We start from the raw sequence: 8,384 nt of genomic DNA on the forward strand, positions 1-8,384 counted from the left end.
CTTTTTCCCTTCGCTAAAGTTTTTTCCCACTGGGTTTTCTTTAGCAAGGTTTTTAATGAGGCAGCACTTCAAGGTTGAACTCTAATTTGAAATGATGTCATCCAAGGGGGAGTGTTGTAAATAATTGAATGACAACATTTCCTAATGTCAAATGTGTAAGAGTTATTTTCAACTCTTATGATAAATATGTCAAATATGTGTAAGAACTCATTAATTATGTCTAGTGATTAACTAGTATAAATAGCACTATCACATATGTAAAAGATACATCAATTTGAATACTTTATATAAGTTATCAAATTCTCTCCTTCCTTCCTTTCTTCTTTCTTAAAGGTTCTTAGTTTAGTTTTACTAATCTTGTTTTAATTACATCAAATTTATAACAAAATATATATATATATATATATATATATATATATATATATATATATATATATATATATATTAATTTACAAGTGCATGATGAACATGAACAAGACTTTCATGTGTTTGGATGATTTTTTTTTTTTTTTTTTTTTTTTTTTGCTTTTTCTTTTCTGCTTTACTTTTAATTGTAGAACATTGTTTTGTTCCACCACCGCCAATTTCAACTGACAGATACCATAGTGGATTAGATGTGTCTTAACCTTGCCCTGATAGTGGATTACATGCTATCTATGTGTTCGTTTTCCTACTTTTCCGATCCACCAACTCTACTACCTCCTGATCTTTCCACCACTACTCAATTTTATCTTCCCTAGCCGATCTACCGTCTTCTTTTATCTCTGCTGCTCTCGGTTCCCACCGCTCACCTCACCGGTCCTGCTATTCGTTTGGAACATCGATTACACCACAAAAACTCCGATTCTACCCTTTTCTCCTTCCATTTCCATTCATCGCTTATATATTCCATTCACCGCCAATCAATTTAATCCAGGTATCGCCCCACCACCTCTAATCGATTGGGTCTTTCTTTGGTTTAATACTCCAATTTAAACCCTAATTTTGAAGTAAATCAAAACTAATCGGTTTTTCTTTCTGTTTGGAGTCCCACGCACCGTTGCCTAGGCAGAATCTGGCTAATTTGAGGGTATTATTCCAGTTCCTCCGGCTACGACTCTGCAACACCGCATCCGACGTTGGTGCTCACTTCGCTTGGAGAGAGGGCGTCGGCTCCTCCACCGCCTCCGCTGATTTGTGGGTTTCCTAGAATGTCTACAGATACATGATTCGAGGCGGAGCTAACAACAAGTATTTGGTATATCTTTAGCTTGAAATCCGCTGATTTCTTGTCATCTGAAACTCCAAACTCTAGCTGGTGCTTATTTTTGTCGATTATTGTAGGCATGCATGTGGGGTCAGAAAACTGTATATGGAATTTGATTTGGCGGGGGAAATAAGAAAGAAAGAAACCCAATTTAATACATTCTGTACCTTAATTGATTTTTAACCATCGGTTTTCATCGGCTTCGATATTGTTAATCAATATTTCTTAATTGGTTATTTACCTTGGTTTTCTTTTTCTAATGTTTGGAAAAGATTAAAAAGAAGAGTTGTTATTGACCTTAGTTAATCGGTGGTTTTGAAGTAAATGGCGCAAAGTAGTTGGGAAGCTGATAAAATGTAAGCATCGTTGATATTTAGTGTTTTAGCGGTTTGTCACATACCAAGTACTATAACTTACTCTTGAAGTTTTAACTGTGAATTGATCTATTTTGATCAAATTTCAAACTAATTTGCTTGATGAGGTCATTTCATTTTCTTCTTTTGGCAAGAACATTATTTGTTCATGTAATTGGTAAAAGGTTGCACTAAATTTGGAACTGATGGATATTAATTAGTTTTTGTTCATTTGTAAATCCCAAAGATTTTTGCAGGAAAAGTTCAATGACCTGCACCAGAAAGTTTGTAATTTGTTTGGTATGGCTGTGAGCTTACCCTTCCAGGTTTCTTGATCTTCATATATACCTACTCATTACAGTTTGGTATGTCATATATCTTTTCTCTTTCTATTCGAGTATATTTTACACAATGTTTACAATTTATTTTCATGAAGAGTAATCAGACAGAAAATGGTCATCCAGTATTTTTGGTCAGTTTTCTTTTCAAATCTTTTAGAAATGTCAAAAATACGTTGGTAGTTTGGTAGACATGAAATTGGAGGAATGAATGGAATGGGTGATTGATTCTAATGGAATGAAAAAAGAAGCTGATTATCTTTATCTGATGGAATGAAGGAGTTTGACTCCTTCCACTTTGTTAATCTTCATTACTTAGCCAGGGTTTTTTTTTTTTTTTTTCCAAAAAAAAAATATTTTTTATAAAAACATTTTAAGTTTTTATTTTCAAAGATAAAAAGAGAATATTTTACTAAAAGAAAATAATTATTTTAAAAAAATCATATAAATAGTAAACGTTTTATCATTCCGTTCCATCAAACAATGATAAAAAAAAATCTCATTCCACCCTAATGCCCCATTTCGTTTCCCTCTTTAATTATCAACATCAGTCAAATGAGAGGACTATGAAAATCTTTTATATGAAAATTTTGAAGGTTTTTTCATAAATAGACTTGCTATTGAGATGGCATGCATCTTCAGTACTTTTTCAGATCAGCGCTTTTCCTGTTCAAACCTTTTACAATATTTAATGGTACAGGAAAGTTTTCCATAATTTTCATGTTGATAATTTTGTGCATTTGTGGGCGTATGATTTTTTTTTTTTTTTTTTGTCAAGTAGTTAAAAGACCATGGATGAATATCCTCTCATCATGGCCTAAGATTTCATCAAGAACATTTAAGTTGAAGTTGTTAGAGAAAAGTTTCTAAACCGAATACATCATGTATTGTACGTATATACTTTCTTCTTCTCATGATAATGTTTTTCCTATTGAAACCATTTAACCATTATCAAATTAACGCTCATAGTCCTCCAATACATTAAATTTCCAAGGGTGACTCAGTTTTAGTTTTAATTTGTAATAGGAAATTTCATGTGATGTTGAACATTGACTAATAGAAAGGAATTACACGGGTCTATAAGGATTGAGCTGCATTTCATTACTAACAAAGACGCCCAATTGTTAGTTATCAAACAACTCATGGGTTCTTTGATTTTTCAAATGGGAGTTCGTATTTGGGATTCTTTTAATAAGTTTCACCTGCAAGTTGTAAAAAGTTTGGTTAGTAAGTTAAAATGATTTTTTTTTTTTTTTTACAATAAGTCTCTTTACATTGACGCACCCTGTTTACAATATTCTCAAAATTTCATATCTATTTGCTACAAAATATGGATAAAAACATCCATGTGAATCACCATAGAATTGATTTTTAATTTTTAGATTATTTATACCATGCAATGGTAAAGCTCTCAATAGCTTTAGAAAAGTCACTTATTACATTTTTTACGGTTATTTTCAAAAAAGAGTATCCATTAACGGTATTATTTTTATATATCTTATTTACCTTTTCTTTTTGCAGTAAAAAATAATTGAAGTTAGAGAGCAGCTAAGAAGAGTAGCACATAGACCACCTAATTGTACTTTTAATGGTTAAAATTAAAAAAAAAAAAAAAATCATTTTAGTTTTTGTTGCTGAGGAACAGGACCCGGAGGTACCAAAATATTTGGTGAAAGAAAACATGATCACTACAATTGACAATCTGATACAACAAAAAGAATCTCCAAATTGGCTATGATCAGATACATCAACAACTACAACTAAGAGAGGAAACAACAAACAAAATTGCATGCCAAATCCCATTCACTTTCTAATAACTTTCGCAATAGTTTCTATCAACATCCAGCACCACTGACCATGACACCCTAACATGCTTAGGTATCTCCATACTGGCGTAGGAACATATGTAATATCTACTCTTAAATGCAATCCGAAATAGTCAGTTTCACCCTCCTTTTTCGAATATTATCTATTATGTATTTCACATCTTCTGCTTATGTAGGAACATATGTAATATCTACTCTTAAATGCAATCCGAAATAGTCAGTTTCACCCTCCTTTTTCGAATATTATCTATTATGTATTTCACATCTTCTGCTTATGTAGGAACATATGTAATATCTACTCTTAAATGCAATCCGAAATAGTCAGTTTCACCCTCCTTTTTCGAATATTATCTATTATGTATTTCACATCTTCTGCTTATGTAGGAACATATGTAATATCTACTCTTAAATGCAATCCGAAATAGTCAGTTTCACCCTCCTTTTTCGAATATTATCTATTATGTATTTCACATCTTCTGCTTATGTAGGAACATATGTAATATCTACTCTTAAATGCAATCCAGTTTCGTATATAACTACATTATGTTTATCCATTGAAACAAAAAACAAAACCCCTTCTGACACATGCCAAACATGGATCCTTCCCTAGTTATACATAAAATTGCTCTTTACGTTGCTTTATTTCTAACACAAAATAAATTAAACTTTGTTTAACGTATACTTCATGTATTTATTCCAATTCATATTTTTCTTATAATCAAATATATAAAATAAAGAAAATACCATTGAAGTTATAAAACATCAATATATAACTTTTGAATATATATATATATATATATATATATATATATATATATATATATATATATATATATATATATATATATATATATATATATATATATATATATATATATATATATATAGACTTAAGTTATTTTATTGTAACTAATTATTGTGCGGATATCGTATGCTACGAGTATTACTAAGAGAATAACTTGTTTAACAATACGAATACGTTCAACCTTACAAAAATATCATCATTGTCATGCATTCTCGTTAATTATTATTTATTATTGTTCTCACATATCGTTTTTCACTAATTTTCATTCTGACAGAATACGATCCAATAAAACATTCTGATAGAAATGATAATAATAATAATAAGTGTATAATAACCTTATAGACGATTTAATTAGTGAGAATGTGTTAATAATAATAGTTATGTAAGATTTAACGTATTTATATTATCAAATAATATACTTTCTTTATCATTCTCATAGGATACAACATCAACACAATAATTACTTAGAATGCTTGAACCTAGCTCTCTCCTCTCTCTCTCTCTCTCTCTCTCTATATATATATATATATATATATATATATATATATATATATATATATATATATATATATATATAAACGAAAACTGCAATAAAGTTTTGACATATTGGTCTCATAATTGATTTAGTTATTATATATTTTTTATTCAATTAAGTCCCAAAAATCGATACGCGTATTCAATCTATCCATTTTGCAAGGTCAACAAGTCTTCTAACTTTCAAAAATTACATTTTTGTTCCAGATTTCAATTTTTTTTACAAATTTGGTATAAAATTTACATTTTTGGCCAATATTTTATATTTTATTTAAATTTGATCCAAAATTTACCCTTTCTGACCAAATTTTAGAATTTTGTTACGAATACATTCTAACTTTAGTTTTTTACAGCTTTTTTCTCACAATTTTGTTTCGACTATGTTTTTTCTTTATATAATCATATGTATACAAAAAAACCATATTTTCACATAAAAAATCTTATATTTTCTATATAATTTTCAAAAAATAGAACAACTTTTTGGTATATACGAAATACATTTTTATAAAAATAGTTATTTAATAACTATATAAATATATAAAAATATGTTTTTATAAAAAAATTATAGACAAACACGTATTTTACAAAAAAAATGTATGAACACCGATTTTATTAAAAATACATTTGTATACAAGCATATATATATATATATATATATATATATATATATATATATATATATATATATATAATTGTGTTTGTATACATTTTATATATAAATGTGTTTGAATACAAATGAATTTACTATAAAATAGGTGTTATATATATATATATATATATATATATATATATATATATATATATATATATATATATATATATATATATATATATATATATATATAACACCTATTTTATAAAAAAAAAAACTATATACAAACACTTATTTGGGTGCATATACATATGTTTTTAAAAAAGAAATAAATACGTATTCAATCTATCCATTTTGCAAGGTCAACAAGTTTTCTAACTTTCAAAAATTACATTTTTGTTCCAAATTTCAAATTTTTTTACAAATTTGGTATAAAATTTATATTTTCGGCAATATTTTATATATTATTTAAATTTGGTCCAAAATTTACTCTTTCTGACCAAATTTTAGAATTTCGTTACGAATGCATCATAACTTTAGTTTTTTTACTGCTTTTTTTTCTCACAATTTTTATTTCGAGTATGTTTTTTCTTTATATAATCATTTGTATACAAAAAAAACATATTTTCACATAAAAAGATCTTATATTTTCTATATATTTTTCAAAAAATAGAACAACTTTTTTGTATATACGAAATATATTTTTATAAAAATAGGTATTTATTAACTATATAAATATATACAAATCTGTTTTTATAAAAAAAAAATATAGACAAACACGTATTTTACAAAAAAAAATGTATGAACACCTATTTTATTATAAATACATTTGTATACAAGCGCGCGCGCACACACACACACACACATATATATATATATATATATATATATATATATATATATATATATATTATACATTTACTATGAAAAGGGTGTTTGTTTAAATTTTTAGAGTAAATTACATGAATGGTCCCTATGGTTAGGGGTAATTTGCACGCTTAGTCCCTAACTTATTTTTTTAACTCGAAAGATCCTTACTGTTTGTTTTTGTTACGCGCTTGGTCCCTACTGTTTGTTTTTATTACGCATTTGATCCCTATTTTACCTAAAAATACTATTATTTAAATAGAGAAAAACAATGTGGTGGATAAGGTAAGGTGAAGGGGATGGGTTTGGGGGTGTATTTAGTTAAATAAATTAAAAAATCAAGGGTAAAATAGTCTTTTTAGGAATGATGGGGATCAAACGCGTAACAAAAACAAACAGTAAGGACCTTCCGAGTTAGAAAAATAAATTAGGGACCAAACGCGCAAATTACTCCAAACCATAGGGACCATTCATGTAATTTACTCAAATTTTTATAAGCATATATATATGAGTAAATTACACGATTGGTCCCTATGGTTTGGGGTAATTTGCGTATTTGGTCTCTAACTTATTTTTTAACTCGGAAGGTCCCTAATGTTTGTTTTTGTTACACGCTTGGTCCTTACTTTTTGTTTCTGTTTCGTGTTTGGTCCTTGTCTTACCTAAAAAGACTATTATTTAAATAGAGAAAAATGGTATGGTAGATAGGGTAATGTGAGGGGGTTGGGGTTGAGGGTGTGTTTATTTAAATAAGTTAAAAAATCAAGGTCAAAATAGTCTTTTTAGGTGAGACAGGGACCAGACGCGTAACAAAAACAAACAGTAGGGACCTTCCGAGTTAAAAAAATAAATTAGGGACCAAACAGGTAAATTACCCTAAACCATAGGGACCATTCGTGTAATTTACTCTCTCTCTCTCTCTCTCTATATATATATATATATATATATATATATATATATATATATATATATATATATATATATATATACCTATTTGTATGCATATATATATATATATATATATATATATATATATATATATAATTGTGTTTGTATACATTTTATATATAAATGTGTTTGAATACAAATGAATTTAATATAAAATAGGTGTTATATATATATATATATATATATATATATATATATATATATATATATATATATAGTGTGTGTGTGTGTGTGTGTGTGTGTGTGCGCGCTTGTGTGTATGTATGTGTGCATATATGTTTACAAAAAAAAACTATATATAAACACTTATTTGGGTGCATATACATATGTTTTTACAAAAGAAATGTATACGTTTACTATGAAATTGTTGTTTGTATACATTTTTATAGATATGTGTTCGTATACAAATATATTTATAATAAAATAGGTATTTGTATATATTTTTTTGGTTAAATAGATACACACACACACACACACACACACATATATATATATATATATATGTACTTAATAAATATCTATTTTTATAAATAGTTATGTCGTATACAAAAAAAAAAAAATTAAAAAAGTTTGTATATAAAAAATATAAGATTTTTATGTGAAAATATGTTTTTTTTAATAAATAAGATTTTATAAAGAAAAAACATATTTGAAACAAAATTTTGATAAAAAAAAGTTGTAAAAAAACTAAAGTTAGGATGTATTCATAAAAAAATCTAAAATTTGGGCCAAAAGGGTAAATTTATGACCAAAATTGTAATAAAATTTAACTTTGGATCAAAAGTATAAATTTTGAACCAAATTTGTAATTAATTTTGAATTCTGGGCCAAAAATATAATTTTTGAAATTTTGATGACCTATTGACCGGGTAAAA

General features: G+C 27.1%; 1 long non-coding RNA gene across 7 annotated transcripts; it reads left to right on the top strand.

The window, feature by feature from the left end:
* Positions 1-522: 522 nt before the first annotated feature.
* LOC145028482 (uncharacterized) lies at positions 523-4,214 on the top strand. Of its 7 annotated transcripts, none has more exons than XR_013676022.1 (4): positions 523-916; positions 1,028-2,826; positions 2,964-3,160; positions 3,459-4,214. It is a non-coding gene; the product is annotated as an uncharacterized LOC145028482 (long non-coding RNA). The 7 variants fall into 7 exon arrangements; XR_013676019.1 differs by having other exon boundaries at positions 524-916; positions 1,028-2,631; positions 2,719-2,826; positions 2,964-4,214; XR_013676020.1 differs by having other exon boundaries at positions 525-916; positions 1,028-1,602; positions 1,847-2,826; positions 2,964-4,214.
* Positions 4,215-8,384: the final 4,170 nt, after the last annotated feature.

The sequence above is a fragment of the Lactuca saligna genome, chromosome 2 (assembly GCF_052625555.1).
Source record: "Lactuca saligna cultivar CGN05327 chromosome 2, ASM5262555v1, whole genome shotgun sequence".
NCBI classification, from domain to species: domain Eukaryota; kingdom Viridiplantae; phylum Streptophyta; class Magnoliopsida; order Asterales; family Asteraceae; genus Lactuca; species Lactuca saligna.